A 15583-nucleotide genomic window follows, 5' to 3' on the forward strand; every position below is an offset into this window, starting at 1 on the left:
TCAATTATATCTCCTGGAGACAGAAAGAGAGTATTAAGAGCTACGATGAAGTTACCCAGGAGACGTAAAAAGCTTGCAGCACCTGGTATTTCCAGGAGGTCACCCATCCAAGTACTGACGAGGCCCTGCCCCGTTTAGCTTCCGAGATCTGACGAGATCGGGCGCATTCAGGACGGTGTGGCCACAAGCCGAAAGGCCTGGCTGCATGATGTCTCTTAAAGGTTGGCGGGTATTGACGGAACTTCCAGCAAAAAAAAAAAAAAAAAATAGAAAAAAGAAAAATGGATGGAAAAATATCAGTGCAGCAAAGGGTGTTGACAGTAGCTGGATACGTGTGCAATACTTCAATTATATCTCCTCCAGACAGAGAGAGAGTATTAAGAGCTACGATAAAGTTACCCAGGAGACGTAAAAGCTTGCAGAACTAGGTATTTCCAGGAGGTCTCACTTTCATGTACTGACCAGGTCCTGCCCCGTTTAGCTTCCGAGATCTGACGAGATCGGGCGCGTTCAGGATGGTGTGGCCGCAAGCCGAGATGCCTGGCTGCATGATGTCTCTTAAAGGCTGGCGGGTATTGACGGAACTGCCAGCAAAAAAAAAAATGAAAAATAGAGGGAAATATACCAGTGCAGCAAAGGGTGTTGAAAGTAGCCGGGTACGTGTACAATTCTTCAATTATATCTCCTGGAGTCAGAAAGAGAGTATTAAGAGCTACGATGAAGTTACCCAGGAGACGTAAAAAGCTTGCAGCACCTGGTATTTCCAGGAGGTCACCCATCCAAGTACTGACGAGGCCCTGCCCCGTTTAGCTTCCGAGATCTGACGAGATCGGGCGTGTTCAGGACGGTGTGGCCACAAGCCAAGAGGCCGGGCTGCATGATGTCTCTTAAAGGCTGGCGGGTATTGACAGAACTTCCAGCAAAAAATAAAAAATAAATAAATAGAAAAATGGAGGGAAAAATATCAGTGCAGGACAGGGTGTTGAAAGTAGCCGGGTACATGTACAATTCTTCAATTATATCTCCTCCAGACTGAATGAGAGTATTAAGAGCTACGCTGAAGTTACCCAGGAGATGTAAAAAGCTTTCAGCACCTGGTATTTCCAGGAGGTCACCCATCCAATTACTGACCAGGCCCTGCCCAGTTTTTCTTCCGAGATCTGACGAGATCTTGCGTCTTCAGGATGGTGTGGCCGCAAGCCGAGATGCCTGGCTGCATGATGTCTCTTAAAGGTTGGCGGGTATTGACGGAACTTCCAGCAAAAAAAAAATATAAAAAAAGAAAAAAGAAAAATGGATGGAAAAATATCAGTGCAGCAAAGGGTGTTGACAGTAGCTGGATACGTGTACAATACTTCAATTATATCTCCTCCAGACAGAGAGAGAGTATTAAGAGCTACGATGAAGTTACCCAGGAGACGTAAAAAGCTTGCAGCACCTGGTATTTCTAGGAGGTCTCCCATCCAAGTACTGACCAGGCCCTGCCCCGTTTAGCTTCCGAGATCTGACGAGATCAGACGCATTCAGGACGGTGTGGCCACAAGCCGAAAGGCCTGGCTGCATGATGTCTCTTAAAGGTTGGCGGGTATTGACGGAACTTCCAGCAAAAAAAAAATATAAAAAAAGAAAAAAGAAAAATGGATGGAAAAATATCAGGGCAGCAAAGGGTGTTGACAGTAGCTGGATACGTGTACAATACTTCAATTATATCTCCTCCAGACAGAGAGAGAGTATTAAGAGCTACGATGAAGTTACCCAGGAGACGTAAACAGCTTGCAGCACCTGGTATTTCTAGGAGGTCTCCCATCCAAGTACTGACCAGGCCCTGCCCCGTTTAGCTTCCGAGATCTGACGAGATCAGGCGCATTCAGGACGGTGTGGCCACAAGCCGAAAGGCCTGGCTGCATGATGTCTCTTAAAGGTTGGCGGGTATTGACGGAACTGCCAGCAAAAAAAAAAAAAGAAAAATAGAGGGAAATATACCAGTGCAGCAAAGGGTGTTGAAAGTAGCCGGGTACGTGTACAATTCTTCAATTATATCTCCTGGAGACAGAAAGAGAGTATTAAGAGCTACGATGAAGTTACCCAGGAGACGTAAAAAGCTTGCAGCACCTGGTATTTCTAGGAGGTCTCCCATCCAAGTACTGACCAGGCCCTGCCCCGTTTAGCTTCCGAGATCTGACGAGATCGGGCGCATTCAGGACGGTGTGGCCACAAGCCGAAAGGCCTGGCTGCATGATGTCTCTTAAAGGTTGGCGGGTATTGACGGAACTTCCAGCAAAAAGAAAAAAAAAAAAAAATAGAAAAATGGAGGGAAAAATATCACTGCAGGAAAGGGTGTTGAAAGTAGCCGGGTACGTGTACAATTCTTCAATTATATCTCCTGCAGACTGAAAGAGAATATTAAGAGCTACGATAAAGTTACCCAGGAGACGTAAAAGCTTGCAGCACCTGGTATTTCCAGGAGGTCTCACATTCAAGTACTGACCAGGTCCTGCCCCGTTTAGCTTCCGAGATCTGACGATATCATGCGCATTCAGGACGGTGTGGCCGAAAGCCGAGAGGCCCAGCTGCATGATGTCTCTTTAAGGCTGGCGGGTATTGACGGAACTGCCAGCAAAAAAAAAAAGAAAAATGGATGGAAAAATATCAGTGCAGCAAAGGATGTTGACAGTAGCTGGGTACGTGTACAGTACTTCAATTATATCTCCTCCAGACAGATAGAGAGTATTAAGAGCTACGATAAAGTTACCCAGGAGACGTAAAAGCTTGCAGCACCTGGTATTTCTAGGAGGTCTCCCATCCAAGTACTGACCAGGCCCTGCCCCATTTAGCTTCCGAGATCTGACGAGATCGGGCGCGTTCAGGATGGTGTGGCCGCAAGCCGAGATGCCTGGCTGCATGATGTCTCTTAAAGGTTGGCGGGTATTGACGGAACTGCCAGCAAAAAAAAAAAAGAAAAATAGAGGGAAATATACCAGTGCAGCAAAGGGTGTTGAAAGTAGCCGGGTACGTGTACAATTCTTCAATTATATCTCCTGGAGACAGAAAGAGAGTTTTAAGAGCTACGATGAAGTTACCCAGGAGACGTAAAAAGCTTGCAGCACCTGGTATTTCCAGGAGGTCACACATCCAAGTACTGACCAGGCCCTGCCCCGTTTAGCTTCCGAAATCTGATATGATCGGGCGCGTTCAGGACGGTGTGACTACAAGCCAAGAGGCCTGGCTGCATGATGTCTCTTAAAGGCTGGCGGATATTGACGGAACTTCCAGCAAAAAAATAAAATAAAAAGAAAAATGGAGGGAAAATATCAGTGCAGCAAAGGGTGTTGAAAGTAGCCTAGTACGTGTACAATTCTTCAATTATATCTCCTGGACACAGAAAGAGAGTATTAAGAGCTACGATGAAGTTACCCAGGAGACGTAAAAGGCTTGCAGCACCTGGTATTTCTAGGAGGTCTCCCATCCAAGTACTGACCAGGCCCTGCCCCATTTAGCTTCCGAGATCTGACGAGATCGGGCGAATTCAGGACGGTGTGGCCGCAAGCAGAGAGGCCTGGCTGCATGATGTCTCTTAAAGGTTGGCGGGTATTGACGGAACTTCCAGCAAAAAAAAAAAAAAAAAAAAAGAAAAAGAAAAATGGAGGGAAAAATATCAGTGCAGTAATGGGTTTTGAAAGTAGCCGGGTACGTGTACAATTCTTCAATTATATCTCCTCCAGACAGAAAGAGAGTATTAAGAGCTACGATGAAGTTACCCAGGAGACGTAAAAAGCTTGCAGCACCTGGCATTTCCAGGAGGTCACCCATCCAAGTACTGACCAGGCCCTGCCCCTTTTACCTTCCGAGATCTGACGATATCGGGCGCGTTCAGGACGGTGTGGCCGAAAGCCAAGAGGCCCGGCTGCATGATGTCTCTTTAGGCTGGTGGGTATTGACGGAACTTCCAGCAAAAAAAAAAAAAAAAAAAGAAAAATGGAGGGAGAAATATCAGTGCAGCAAAGGGTGTTGAAAGTAGCCGGGTACGTGTACAATTCTTCAATTATATCTCCTGGAGACTGAAAGAGAGTATTAAGAGCTACGATGAAGTTACCCAGGAGACGTAAAAAGCTTGCAGCACCTGGTATTTCTAGGAGGTCTCCCATCCAAGTACTGACCAGGCCCTGCCCCGTTTAGCTTCCGAGATCTGACAAGATCGGGCGCATTCAGGACGGTGTGGCCACAAGCCGAAAGGCCTGGCTGCATGATGTCTCTTAAAGGTTGGCGGGTATTGACGGAACTTCCAGCAAAAAAAAAAAAGAAAAAAAAGAAAAAGAAAAATGGAGGGAAAAATATCAGTGCAGTAATGGGTTTTGAAAGTAGCCGGGTACGTGTACAATTCTTCAATTATATCTCCTCCAGACAGAAAGAGAGTATTAAGAGCTACGATGAAGTTACCCAGGAGACGTAAAAAGCTTGCAGCACCTGGCATTTCCAGGAGGTCACCCATCCAAGTACTGACCAGGCCCTGCCCCTTTTACCTTCCGAGATCTGACGATATCAGGCGCGTTCAGGACGGTGTGGCCGAAAGCCAAGAGGCCCGGCTGCATGATGTCTCTTTAGGCTGGTGGGTATTGACGGAACTTCCAGCAAAAAAAAAAAAAAAAAAAGAAAAATGGAGGGAGAAATATCAGTGCAGCAAAGGGTGTTGAAAGTAGCCGGGTACGTGTACAATTCTTCAATTATATCTCCTGGAGACAGAAAGAGAGTATTAAGAGCTACGATGAAGTTACCCAGGAGACGTAAAAAGCTTGCAGCACCTGGTATTTCTAGGAGGTCTCCCATCCAAGTACTGACCAGGCCCTGCCCCGTTTAGCTTCCGAGATCTGACGAGATCGGGCGCATTCAGGACGGTGTGGCCACAAGCCGAAAGGCCTGGCTGCATGATGTCTCTTAAAGGTTGGCGGGTATTGACGGAACTTCCAGCAAAAAAAAAAAAGAAAAAAAGAAAAAAGAAAAATGGATGGAAAAATATCAGTGCAGCAAAGGGTGTTGACAGTAGCTGGATACGTGTACAGTACTTCAATTATATCTCCTCCAGACAGAGAGAGAGTATTAAGAGCTACGATAAAGTTACCCAGGAGACGTAAAAGCTTGCAGAACTAGGTATTTCCAGGAGGTCTCACTTTCAAGTACTGACCAGGTCCTGCCCCGTTTAGCTTCCGAGATCTGACGAGATAGGGCGCGTTCAGGATGGTGCGGCCGCAAGCCGAGATGCCTGACTGCATGATGTCTCTTAAAGGCTGGCGGGTATTGACGGAACTGCCAGCAAAAAAAAAAAAGAAAAATAGAGGGAAATATACCAGTGCAGCAAAGGGTGTTGAAAGTAGCCGGGTACGTGTACAATTCTTCAATTATATCTCCTGGAGACAGAAAGAGAGTATTAAGAGCTACGATGAAGTTACCCAGGAGACGTAAAAAGCTTGCAGCACCTGGTATTTCTAGGAGGTCTCCCATCCAAGTACTGACCAGGCCCTGCCCCGTTTAGCTTCCGAGATCTGACGAGATCGGGCGCATTCAGGACGGTGTGGCCACAAGCCGAAAGGCCTGGCTGCATGATGTCTCTTAAAGGTTGGCGGGTATTGACGGAACTTCCAGCAAGAAAAAAAAAAAAAAAAGAAAAATGGATGGAAAAATATCAGTGCAGCAAATGGTGTTGACAGTAGCTGGGTACGTGTACAATACTTCAATTATATCTCCTCCAGACAGATAGAGAGTATTAAGAGCTACGATAAAGTTACCCAGGAGACGTAAAAGCTTGCAGCACCAGGTATTTCCAGGAGGTCTCACATTCATGTACTGACCAGGTCCTGCCCCGTTTAGCTTCCGAAATCTGACGATATCATCCGCATTCAGGACGGTGTGGCCGAAAGCCGAGAGGCCCAGCTGCATGATGTCTCTTTAAGGCTGGCGGGTATTGACGGAACTTCCAGCAAAAAAAAAAAGAAAAAAGAAAAATGGAGGGAAAAATATCAGTGCAGCAAAGGGTTTTGAAAGTAGCCGGGTACGTGTACAATTCTTCAATAATATCTCCTCCAGACAGAGAGAGAGTATTAAGAGCTACGATAAAGTTACCCAGGAGACGTAAAAGCTTGCAGCACTAGGTATTTCCAGGAGGTCTCACTTTCATGTACTGACCAGGTCCTGCCGCGTTTAGCTTCCGAGATCTGACGAGATCGGGCGCGTTCAGGATGGTGTGGCCGCAAGCCGAGATGCCTGGCTGCATGATGTCTCTTAAAGGCTGGTGGGTATTGACGGAACTGCCAGCAAAAAAAAAAAGAAAAATAGAGGGAAATATACCAGTGCAGCAAAGGGTGTTGAAAGTAGCCGGATACGTGTACAATTCTTCAATTATATCTCCTGGAGACAGAAAGAGAGTATTAAGAGCTACGATGAAGTTACCCAGGAGACGTAAAAAGCTTGCAGCACCTGGTATTTCTAGGAGGTCTCCCATCCAAGTACTGACCAGGCCCTGCCCCGTTTAGCCTCCGAGATCTGACGAGATCGGGCGCATTCAGGACGGTGTGGCCACAAGCCGAAAGGCCTGGCTGCATGATGTCTCTTAAAGGTTGGCGGGTATTGACGGAACTTCCAGCAAAAAAAAAAAAAAAAAAAAGAAAAAAGAAAAATGGATGGAAAAATATCAGTGCAGCAAAGGGTGTTGACAGTAGCTGGATACGTGTACAGTACTTCAATTATATCTCCTCCAGACAGAGAGAGAGTATTAAGACCTACGATAAAGTTACCCAGGAGACGTAAAAGCTTGCAGAACTAGGTATTTCCAGGAGGTCTCACTTTCATGTACTGACCAGGTCCTGCCCCGTTTAGCTTCCGAGATCTGACGAGATAGGGCGCGTTCAGGATGGTGTGGCCGCAAACCGAGATGCCTGGCTGCATGATGTCTCTTAAAGGCTGGCGGGTATTGACGGAACTGCCAGCAAAAAAAAAAAAGAAAAATACAGGGAAATATACCAGTGCAGCAAAGGGTGTTGAAAGTAGCCGGGTACGTGTACAATTCTTCAATTATATCTCCTGGAAACAGAAAGAGAGTATTAAGAGCTACGATGAAGTTACCCAGAAGACGTAAAAAGCTTGCAGCACCTGGTATTTCTAGGAGGTCTCCCATCCAAGTACTGACCAGGCCCTGCCCCGTTTAGCTTCCGAGATCTGACGAGATCGGGCGCATTCAGGACGGTGTGGCCACAAGCCGAAAGGCCTGGCTGCATGATGTCTCTTAAAGGTTGGCGGGTATTGACGGAATTTCCAGCAAAAAAAAAAAAAAAAAAAGAAAAATGGATGGAAAAATATCAGTGCAGCAAATGGTGTTGACAGTAGCTGGGTACGTGTACAATACTTCAATTATATCTCCTCCAGACAGATAGAGAGTATTAAGAGCTACGATAAAGTTACCCAGGAGACGTAAAAGCTTGCAGCACCAGGTATTTCCAGGAGGTCTCACATTCATGTACTGACCAGGTCCTGCCCCGTTTAGCTTCCGAGATCTGACGAGATCGGGCGCGTTCAGGACGGTGTGGCCGCAAGCCGAGATGCCTGGCTGCATGAAGTCTCTTAAAGGCTGGCGGGTATTGACGGAATTTCCAGCAAAAAAAAAAAAAAAAAAATAGAAAAATGGAGGGAAAAATATCAGTGCAGGAAAGGGTGTTGAAAGTAGCCAGGTACGTGTACAATTCTTCATTTATATCTCCTGCAGACTGAAAGAGAGTATTAAGAGCTACGATAAAGTTACCCAGGAGACGTAAAAGCTTGCAGCACCAGGTATTTCCAGGAGGTCTCACATTCATGTACCGACCAGGTCCTGCCCCGTTTAGCTTCCAAGATCTGACGAGATCGGGCGAGTTCAGGATGGTGTGGCCGCAAGCCAAGATGCCTGGCTGCATGATGTCTCTTAAAGGCTGGCGGGTATTGACGGAACTGCCAGCAAAAAAAAAAAAGAAAAATAGAGGGAAATATACCAGTGCAGCAAAGGGTGTTGAAAGTAGCCGGGTACGTGTACAATTCTTCAATTATATCTCCTGGAGACAGAAAGAGAGTATTAAGAGCTACGATGAAGTTACCCAGGAGACGTAAAAAGCTTGTAGCACCTGGTATTTCTAGGAGGTCTCCCATCCAAGTACTGACCAGGCCCTGCCCCGTTTAGCTTCCGAGATCTGACGAGATCGGGTGCATTCAGTACGGTGTGGCCACAAGCCGAAAGGCCAGGCTGCATGATGTCTCTTAAAGGTTGGCGGGTATTGACGGAACTTCCAGCAAAAAGAAAAAAAAACAAAAATAGAAAAATGGAGGGAAAAATATCAGTGCAGGAAGGGTGTTGAAAGTAGCCGGGTACGTGTACAATTCTTCAATTATATCTCCTGCAGACTGAAAGAGAGTATTAAGAGCTACGATAAAGTTACCCAGGAGACGTAAAAGCTTGCAGCACCTGGTATTTCCAGGAGGTCTCACATTCAAGTACTGACCAGGTCCTGCCCCGTTTAGCTTCCGAGATCTGACGATATCATGCGCATTCAGGACGGTGTGGCCGAAAGCCGAGAGGCCCAGCTGCATGATGTCTCTTTAAGGCTGGCGGGTATTGACGGAACTTCCAGCAAAAAAAAAAAGAAAAAAGAAAAATGGAGGGAAAAATATCAGTGCAGCAAAGGGTTTTGAAAGTAGCCGGGTACGTGTACAATTCTTCAATAATATCTCCTACAGACTGAAAGAGAGTATTAAGAGCTATGATGAAGTTACCCAGGAGACGTAAAAAGCTTGCAGCACCTGGTATTTCTAGGAGGTCTCCCATCCAAGTACTGACCAGGCCCTGCCCCGTTAGCTTCCGAGATCTGACGAGATCGGGCGCGTTCAGGAAGGTGTGGCCGCAAGCCGAGATGCCTGGCTGCATGACGTCTCTTAAAGGCTGGCGGGTATTGACGGAACTTCCAGCAAAAAATAAAAAATAAATAAATAGAAAAATGGAGGGAAAAATATCAGTGCAGGACAGGGTGTTGAAAGTAGCCGGGTACATGTACAATTCTTCAATTATATCTCCTCCAGACTGAATGAGAGTATTAAGAGCTACGCTGAAGTTACCCAGGAGATGTAAAAAGCTTTCAGCACCTGGTATTTCCAGGAGGTCACCCATCAAATTACTGACCAGGCCCTGCCCAGTTTTTCTTCCGATATCTGACGAGATCTTGCGTCTTCAGGACGGTGTGGCCTCAAGCCAAGATGCCTGGCTGCATGATGTCTCTTAAAGGTTGGCGGGTATTGACGGAACTGCCAGCAAAAAAAAAAAGAAAAATAGAAAAATGGAGGGAAAAATATCAGTGCAGGAAAGGGTGTTGAAAGTAGCCGGGTACGTGTACAATTCTTCAATTATATCTCCTGGAGACAGAAAGAGAGTATTAAGAGCTACGATGAAGTTACCCAGGAGACGTAAAAAGCTTGCAGCACCTGGTATTTCTAGGAGGTCTCCCATCCAAGTACTGACCAGGCCCTGCCCCGTTTAGCTTCCGAGATCTGACGAGATCAGGCGCATTCAGGACGGTGTGGCCACAAGCCGAAAGGCCTGGCTGCATGATGTCTCCTAAAGGTTGGCGGGTATTGACGGAACTTCCAGCAAAAAAAAAAAAAAAAAAAATAGAAAAATGGAGAGAAAAATATCAGTGCAGGAAAGGGTGTTGAAAGTAGCCGGGTACGTGTACAATTCTTCAATTATATCTCCTGCAGACTGAAAGAGAGTATTAGGAGCTACGATAAAGTTACCCAGGAGACGTAAAAGCTTGCAGCACCTGGTATTTCCAGGAGGTCTCACATTCAAGTACTGACCAGGTCCTGCCCCGTTAAGCTTCCGAGATCTGACGATATCATGCGCGTTCAGGACGGTGTGGCCGAAAGCCGAGAGGCCCGGCTGCATGATGTCTCTTTAAGGCTGGCGGGTATTGACGGAACTTCCAGCAAAAAAATAAAATAAAAAGAAAAATGGAGGGAAAAATATCAGTGCAGCAAAGGGTGTTGAAAGTAGCCTAGTACGTGTACAATTCTTCAATTATATCTCCTGTAGACAGAAAGAGAGTATTAAGAGCTACGATGAAGTTACCCAGGAGACGTAAAAGCTTGCAGCACCAGGTATTTCCAGGAGGTCTCCCATCCAAGTACTGACCAGGCCCTGCCCCGTTTAGCTTCCGAGATCTGACGAGATCGGGTGCATTCAGTACGGTGTGGCCACAAGCCGAAAGGCCAGGCTGCATGATGTCTCTTAAAGGTTGGCGGGTATTGACGGAACTTCCAGCAAAAAGAAAAAAAAACAAAAATAGAAAAATGGAGGGAAAAATATCAGTGCAGGAAGGGTGTTGAAAGTAGCCGGGTACGTGTACAATTCTTCAATTATATCTCCTGCAGACTGAAAGAGAGTATTAAGAGCTACGATAAAGTTACCCAGGAGACGTAAAAGCTTGCAGCACCTGGTATTTCCAGGAGGTCTCACATTCAAGTACTGACCAGGTCCTGCCCCGTTTAGCTTCCGAGATCTGACGATATCATGCGCATTCAGGACGGTGTGGCCGAAAGCCGAGATGCCTGGCTGCATGACGTCTCTTAAAGGCTGGCGGGTATTGACGGAACTTCCAGCAAAAAATAAAAAATAAATAAATAGAAAAATGGAGGGAAAAATATCAGTGCAGGACAGGGTGTTGAAAGTAGCCGGGTACATGTACAATTCTTCAATTATATCTCCTCCAGACTGAATGAGAGTATTAAGAGCTACGCTGAAGTTACCCAGGAGATGTAAAAAGCTTTCAGCACCTGGTATTGCCAGGAGGTCACCCATCCAATTACTGACCAGGCCCTGCCCAGTTTTTCTTCCGATATCTGACGAGATCTTGCGTCTTCAGGACGGTGTGGCCTCAAGCCAAGAGGCCTGGCTGCATGATGTCTCTTAAAGGTTGGCGGGTATTGACGGAACTGCCAGCAAAAAAAAAAAGAAAAATAGAAAAATGGAGGGAAAAATATCAGTGCAGGAAAGGGTGTTGAAAGTAGCCGGGTACGTGTACAATTCTTCAATTATATCTTCTCCAGACTGAAAGAGAGTATTAAGAGCTACGATGAAGTTCCCCAGGAGACGTAAAAAGCTGGCAGCACCTGGTATTTCCAGGAGGTCTCACATTTAAGTACTGACCAGGTCCTGCCCCGTTTAGCTTCCGAGATCTGACGAGATCGGGCGCGTTCAGGACGGTGTGGCCGCAAGCCAAGAGGCCGGGCTGCATGATGTCTCTTAAAGGCTGGCGGGTATTGACGGAACTGCCAGCAAAAAATAAAAAATAAATAAATAGAAAAATGGAGGGAAAAATATCAGTGCAGGACAGGGTGTTGAAAGTAGCCGGGTACATGTACAATTCTTCAATTATATCTCCTCCAGACTGAATGAGAGTATTAAGAGCTACGCTGAAGTTACCCAGGAGATGTAAAAAGCTTTCAGCACCTGGTATTTCCAGGAGGTCACCCATCCAATTACTGACCAGGCCCTGCCCAGTTTTTCTTCCGAGATCTGACGAGATCTTGCGTCTTCAGGACGGTGTGGCCGCAAGCCGAGAGGCCTGGCTGCATGATGTCTCTTAAAGGTTGGCGGGTATTGACGGAACTTCCAGCAAAAAAAAAAAAAAAAAAATGGATGGAAAAATATCAGTGCAGCAAAGGGTGTTGACAGTAGCTGGGTACGTGTACAATACTTCAATTATATCTCCTCCAGACAGATAGAGAGTATTAAGAGCTACGATAAAGTTACCCAGGAGACGTAAAAGCTTGCAGCACGAGGTATATCCAGGAGGTCTCACATTCATGTACTGACCAGGTCCTGCCCCGTTTAGCTTCCGAGATCTGACAAGATCGGGCGCGTTCAGGACGGTGTGGCCGCAAGCCGAGATGTCTGGCTGCATGATGTCTCTTAAAGGCTGGCGGGTATTGACGGAATTTCCAGCAAAAAAAAAAAAAAAAAAAAGAAAAATGGAGGGAAAAATATCAGTGCAGGAAAGGATGTTGAAAGTAGCCGGGTACGTGTACAATTCTTCAATTATATCTCCTGGAGACAGAAAGAGAGTATTAAGAGCTACGATGAAGTTACCCAGGAGACGTAAAAAGCTTGCAGGACCTGGTATTTCCAGGAGGTCTCCCATCAAAGTACTGACCAGGCCCTGCCCCGTTTAGCTTCCGAGATCTGATGAGATCGGGCGCGTTCAGGATGGTGTGGCCGCAAGCCGAGATGCCTGGCTGCATGATGTCTCTTAAAGGCTGGCGGGTATTGAAGGAACTGCCAGCGAAAAAAAAAAAGAAAAATAGAGGGAAAAATACCAGTGCAGCAAAGGGTGTTGAAAGTAGCCGGGTACGTGTACAATTCTTCAATTATATCTTCTCCAGACTGAAAGAGAGTATTAAGAGCTACGATGAAGTTCCCCAGGAGACGTAAAAAGCTGGCAGCACCTGGTATTTCCAGGAGGTCTCACATTTAAGTACTGACCAGGTCCTGCCCCGTTTAGCTTCTGAGATCTGACAAGATCGGGCAAGATCGGGCAAGATCGGGCGCGTTCAGGACGGTGTGGCCGCAAGCCAAGAGGCCGGGCTGCATGATGTCTCTTAAAGGCTGGCGGGTATTGACGGAACTTCCAGTAAAAAATAAAAAATAAATAAATAGAAAAATGGAGGGAAAAATATCAGTGCAGGACAGGGTGTTGAAAGTAGCCGGGTACATGTACAATTCTTCAATTATATCTCCTCCAGACTGAATGAGAGTATTAAGAGCTACGCTGAAGTTACCCAGGAGATGTAAAAAGCTTTCAGCACCTGGTATTTCCAGGAGGTCACCCATCCAATTACTGACCAGGCCCTGCCCAGTTTTTCTTCCGAGATCTGACGAGATCTTGCGTCTTCAGGACGGTGTGGCCTCAAGCCGAGAGGCCTGGCTGCATGATGTCTCTTAAAGGTTGGCGGGTATTGACGGAACTTCCAGCAAAAATAAAAAATAAAAAAAGAAAAAAGAAAAATGGATGGAAAAATATCAGTGCAGCAAAGGGTGTTGACAGTAGCTGGGTACGTGTACAATACTTCAATTATATCTCCTCCAGACAGATAGAGAGTATTAAGAGCTACGATAAAGTTACCCAGGAGACGTAAAAGCTTGCAGCACCAGGTATTTCCAGGAGGTCTCACATTCATGTACCGACCAGGTCCTGCCCCGTTTAGCTTCCAAGATCTGACGAGATCGGGCGAGTTCAGGATGGTGTGGCCGCAAGCCGAGATGCCTGGCTGCATGATGTCTCTTAAAGGCTGGCGGGTATTGACGGAATTTCCAGCAAAAAAAAAAAAAAAAAAATAGAAAAATGGAGGGAAAAATATCAGTGCAGGAAAGGGTGTTGAAAGTAGCCGGGTACGTGTACAATTCTTCAATTATATCTCCTGGAGACAGAAAGAGAGTATTAAGAGCTACGATGAAGTTACCCAGGAGACGTAAAAAGCTTGCAGCACCTGGTATTTCTAGGAGGTCTCCCATCCAAATACTGACCAGGCCCTGCCCCGTTTAGCTTCCGAGATCTGACGAGATCGGGCGCATTCAGGACGGTGTGGCCACAGGATGGTGTGGCCGCAAGCCGAGATTCCTGGCTGCATGATGTCTCTTAAAGGCTGGCGGGTATTGACGGAACTGCCAGCAAAAAAAAAAAGAAAAATAGAGGGAAATATACCAGTGCAGCAAAGGGTGTTGAAAGTAGCCTGGTACGTGTACAATTCTTCAATTATATCTCCTGGAGACAGAAAGAGAGTATTAAGAGCTACGATGAAGTTACCCAGGAAACGTAAAAATCTTGCAGCACCTGGTATTTCTAGGAGGTCTCCCATCCAAGTACTGACCAGGCCCTGCCCCGTTTAGCTTCCGAGATCTTCTGACATCGGGCTCATTCAGGACTGTGTGTCCGCAAGCCGAGAGGCCTGGTTGCATGATGTCTCTTAAAGGCTGGCGGATATTGACGGAACTGCCAGCAAAAAAAAAAAAAAAAAAAAAAAAAAAGAAAAATGGATGGAAAAATATCAGTGCAGCAAAGGGTGTTGACAGTAGCTGGGTACGTGTACAATACTTCAATTATATCTCCTCCAGACAGAAAGAGAGAATTAAGAGCTACGATAAAGTTACCCAGGAGACGTAAAAGCTTACAGCACCAGGTATTTCCAGGAGGTCTCACATTCAAGTACTGACCAGGTCCTGCCCCGTTTAGCTTCCGAGATCTGACGAGATCGGGCGCGTTCAGGATGGTGTGGCCGCAAGCCGAGACGCGTGGCTGCATGATATCTCTTAAAGGCTGGCGGGTATTGACGGAACTGCCAGCAAATAAAAAAAAGAAAAATAGAGGGAAAAATACCAGTGCAGCAAAGGCTATTGAAAGTAGCCGGGTACGTGTACAATTCCTCAATTATAACACCTCCAGACAGATAGAGAGTATTAAGAGCTACGATGAAGTTACCCAGGAGACGTAAAAAGCTTGCAGCACCAGGTATTTCCTGGAGGTCTCCCATCCAAGTTCTGATCAGGCCCTGCCCCGTTTAGCTTCCGAGATCTGACGAGATCAGGCACGTTCAGGATGGTGTGGCTGCAAGCCAAGAGGCCTGGCTGCATGATGTCTCTTAAAGGTTGGCGGGTATTGACGGAACTTCCAGCAAAAAAAAAAAAAAAAAAAGAAAAATGGATGGAAAAATATCAGTGCAGCAAAGGGTGTTGACAGTAGCTGGGTACGTGTACAATACTTCAATTATATCTCCTCCAGACAGATAGAGAGTATTAAGAGCTACGATAAAGTTACCCAGGAGACGTAAAAGCTTGCAGCACCAGGTATTTCCAGGAGGTCTCACATTCATGTACCGACCAGGTCCTGCCCCGTTTAGCTTCCAAGATCTGACGAGATCGGGCGAGTTCAGGATGGTGTGGCCGCAAGCCGAGATGCCTGGCTGCATGATGTCTCTTAAAGGCTAGCGGGTATTGACGGAATTTCCAGCAAAAAAAAAAAAAAAAATAGAAAAATGGAGGGAAAAATATCAGTGCAGGAAAGGGTGTTGAAAGTAGCCGGGTACGTGTACAATTCTTCAATTATATCTCCTGGAGACAGAAAGAGAGTATTAAGAGCTACGATGAAGTTACCCAGGAGACGTAAAAAGCTTGCAGCACCTGGTATTTCTAGGAGGTCTCCCATCCAAGTACTGACCAGGTCCTGCCCCGTTTAGCTTCCGAGATCTGACGAGATCGGGCGCATTCAGGACTGTGTGGCCACAAGCCGAAAGGCCTGGCTGCATGATGTCTCCTAAAGGTTGGCGGGTATTGACGGAATTTCCAGCAAAAAAAAAAAGAAAAATGGAGGGAAAAATATCAGTGCAGCAAAGGGTGTTGACAGTAGCTGGGTACGTGTACAATTCTTCAATTATATCTTCTCCAGACTGAAAGAGAGTATTAAGAGCTACGATGAAGTTCCCCAGGAGACGTAAAAAGCTGGCAGCACCTGGTATTTCCAGGAGG

General features: G+C 46.3%; 16 non-coding genes and 23 pseudogenes across 16 annotated transcripts; all 39 read right to left on the bottom strand.

Moving 5' to 3' along the window:
• Positions 1–70: 70 nt before the first annotated feature.
• Positions 71–189, bottom strand: LOC136721237 (5S ribosomal RNA). The gene has a single exon (XR_010805866.1). It is a non-coding gene; the product is annotated as a 5S ribosomal RNA (ribosomal RNA).
• A 224-nt stretch (positions 190–413) lies between these two features.
• On the bottom strand, positions 414–532 carry LOC136721177 (uncharacterized; annotated as a pseudogene).
• A 210-nt stretch (positions 533–742) lies between these two features.
• LOC136721021 (5S ribosomal RNA) lies at positions 743–861 on the bottom strand. Its single transcript, XR_010805818.1, has one exon. It is a non-coding gene; the product is annotated as a 5S ribosomal RNA (ribosomal RNA).
• Positions 862–1082: 221 nt separating this feature from the next.
• Positions 1083–1201, bottom strand: LOC136721140 (uncharacterized; annotated as a pseudogene).
• Positions 1202–1426: 225 nt separating this feature from the next.
• LOC136721047 (uncharacterized) lies at positions 1427–1545 on the bottom strand (annotated as a pseudogene).
• A 225-nt stretch (positions 1546–1770) lies between these two features.
• LOC136721222 (5S ribosomal RNA) lies at positions 1771–1889 on the bottom strand. The gene has a single exon (XR_010805852.1). It is a non-coding gene; the product is annotated as a 5S ribosomal RNA (ribosomal RNA).
• A 211-nt stretch (positions 1890–2100) lies between these two features.
• On the bottom strand, positions 2101–2219 carry LOC136721107 (5S ribosomal RNA). The gene has a single exon (XR_010805830.1). It is a non-coding gene; the product is annotated as a 5S ribosomal RNA (ribosomal RNA).
• Positions 2220–2439: 220 nt separating this feature from the next.
• On the bottom strand, positions 2440–2558 carry LOC136721196 (uncharacterized; annotated as a pseudogene).
• A 208-nt stretch (positions 2559–2766) lies between these two features.
• Positions 2767–2885, bottom strand: LOC136721217 (5S ribosomal RNA). Its single transcript, XR_010805847.1, has one exon. It is a non-coding gene; the product is annotated as a 5S ribosomal RNA (ribosomal RNA).
• Positions 2886–3095: 210 nt separating this feature from the next.
• On the bottom strand, positions 3096–3214 carry LOC136721099 (uncharacterized; annotated as a pseudogene).
• Positions 3215–3429: 215 nt separating this feature from the next.
• LOC136721226 (5S ribosomal RNA) lies at positions 3430–3548 on the bottom strand. The gene has a single exon (XR_010805856.1). It is a non-coding gene; the product is annotated as a 5S ribosomal RNA (ribosomal RNA).
• A 225-nt stretch (positions 3549–3773) lies between these two features.
• Positions 3774–3892, bottom strand: LOC136721125 (uncharacterized; annotated as a pseudogene).
• Positions 3893–4108: 216 nt separating this feature from the next.
• Positions 4109–4227, bottom strand: LOC136721245 (5S ribosomal RNA). Its single transcript, XR_010805873.1, has one exon. It is a non-coding gene; the product is annotated as a 5S ribosomal RNA (ribosomal RNA).
• Positions 4228–4452: 225 nt separating this feature from the next.
• On the bottom strand, positions 4453–4571 carry LOC136721148 (uncharacterized; annotated as a pseudogene).
• A 216-nt stretch (positions 4572–4787) lies between these two features.
• Positions 4788–4906, bottom strand: LOC136721119 (5S ribosomal RNA). The gene has a single exon (XR_010805831.1). It is a non-coding gene; the product is annotated as a 5S ribosomal RNA (ribosomal RNA).
• A 224-nt stretch (positions 4907–5130) lies between these two features.
• Positions 5131–5249, bottom strand: LOC136721208 (uncharacterized; annotated as a pseudogene).
• Positions 5250–5459: 210 nt separating this feature from the next.
• On the bottom strand, positions 5460–5578 carry LOC136721131 (5S ribosomal RNA). The gene has a single exon (XR_010805832.1). It is a non-coding gene; the product is annotated as a 5S ribosomal RNA (ribosomal RNA).
• A 550-nt stretch (positions 5579–6128) lies between these two features.
• LOC136721166 (uncharacterized) lies at positions 6129–6247 on the bottom strand (annotated as a pseudogene).
• A 209-nt stretch (positions 6248–6456) lies between these two features.
• LOC136721241 (5S ribosomal RNA) lies at positions 6457–6575 on the bottom strand. Its single transcript, XR_010805869.1, has one exon. It is a non-coding gene; the product is annotated as a 5S ribosomal RNA (ribosomal RNA).
• Positions 6576–7128: 553 nt separating this feature from the next.
• Positions 7129–7247, bottom strand: LOC136721144 (5S ribosomal RNA). The gene has a single exon (XR_010805834.1). It is a non-coding gene; the product is annotated as a 5S ribosomal RNA (ribosomal RNA).
• A 216-nt stretch (positions 7248–7463) lies between these two features.
• LOC136721081 (uncharacterized) lies at positions 7464–7582 on the bottom strand (annotated as a pseudogene).
• A 218-nt stretch (positions 7583–7800) lies between these two features.
• Positions 7801–7919, bottom strand: LOC136721142 (uncharacterized; annotated as a pseudogene).
• Positions 7920–8129: 210 nt separating this feature from the next.
• On the bottom strand, positions 8130–8248 carry LOC136721221 (5S ribosomal RNA). Its single transcript, XR_010805851.1, has one exon. It is a non-coding gene; the product is annotated as a 5S ribosomal RNA (ribosomal RNA).
• Positions 8249–8467: 219 nt separating this feature from the next.
• LOC136721197 (uncharacterized) lies at positions 8468–8586 on the bottom strand (annotated as a pseudogene).
• Positions 8587–8802: 216 nt separating this feature from the next.
• LOC136721045 (uncharacterized) lies at positions 8803–8920 on the bottom strand (annotated as a pseudogene).
• A 557-nt stretch (positions 8921–9477) lies between these two features.
• On the bottom strand, positions 9478–9596 carry LOC136721223 (5S ribosomal RNA). The gene has a single exon (XR_010805853.1). It is a non-coding gene; the product is annotated as a 5S ribosomal RNA (ribosomal RNA).
• Positions 9597–10149: 553 nt separating this feature from the next.
• On the bottom strand, positions 10150–10268 carry LOC136721058 (5S ribosomal RNA). The gene has a single exon (XR_010805826.1). It is a non-coding gene; the product is annotated as a 5S ribosomal RNA (ribosomal RNA).
• A 219-nt stretch (positions 10269–10487) lies between these two features.
• LOC136721198 (uncharacterized) lies at positions 10488–10606 on the bottom strand (annotated as a pseudogene).
• A 557-nt stretch (positions 10607–11163) lies between these two features.
• On the bottom strand, positions 11164–11282 carry LOC136721087 (uncharacterized; annotated as a pseudogene).
• Positions 11283–11503: 221 nt separating this feature from the next.
• LOC136721147 (uncharacterized) lies at positions 11504–11622 on the bottom strand (annotated as a pseudogene).
• A 210-nt stretch (positions 11623–11832) lies between these two features.
• Positions 11833–11951, bottom strand: LOC136721186 (uncharacterized; annotated as a pseudogene).
• A 218-nt stretch (positions 11952–12169) lies between these two features.
• On the bottom strand, positions 12170–12288 carry LOC136721206 (5S ribosomal RNA). The gene has a single exon (XR_010805839.1). It is a non-coding gene; the product is annotated as a 5S ribosomal RNA (ribosomal RNA).
• Positions 12289–12858: 570 nt separating this feature from the next.
• On the bottom strand, positions 12859–12977 carry LOC136721189 (uncharacterized; annotated as a pseudogene).
• A 224-nt stretch (positions 12978–13201) lies between these two features.
• LOC136721143 (uncharacterized) lies at positions 13202–13320 on the bottom strand (annotated as a pseudogene).
• A 219-nt stretch (positions 13321–13539) lies between these two features.
• LOC136721244 (5S ribosomal RNA) lies at positions 13540–13658 on the bottom strand. Its single transcript, XR_010805872.1, has one exon. It is a non-coding gene; the product is annotated as a 5S ribosomal RNA (ribosomal RNA).
• Positions 13659–14226: 568 nt separating this feature from the next.
• LOC136721075 (uncharacterized) lies at positions 14227–14345 on the bottom strand (annotated as a pseudogene).
• Positions 14346–14555: 210 nt separating this feature from the next.
• On the bottom strand, positions 14556–14674 carry LOC136721089 (uncharacterized; annotated as a pseudogene).
• Positions 14675–14890: 216 nt separating this feature from the next.
• LOC136721145 (uncharacterized) lies at positions 14891–15009 on the bottom strand (annotated as a pseudogene).
• A 217-nt stretch (positions 15010–15226) lies between these two features.
• On the bottom strand, positions 15227–15345 carry LOC136721063 (uncharacterized; annotated as a pseudogene).
• Positions 15346–15583: the final 238 nt, after the last annotated feature.

The sequence above is a fragment of the Amia ocellicauda genome, unplaced genomic scaffold (assembly GCF_036373705.1).
Source record: "Amia ocellicauda isolate fAmiCal2 unplaced genomic scaffold, fAmiCal2.hap1 HAP1_SCAFFOLD_111, whole genome shotgun sequence".
NCBI classification, from domain to species: domain Eukaryota; kingdom Metazoa; phylum Chordata; class Actinopteri; order Amiiformes; family Amiidae; genus Amia; species Amia ocellicauda.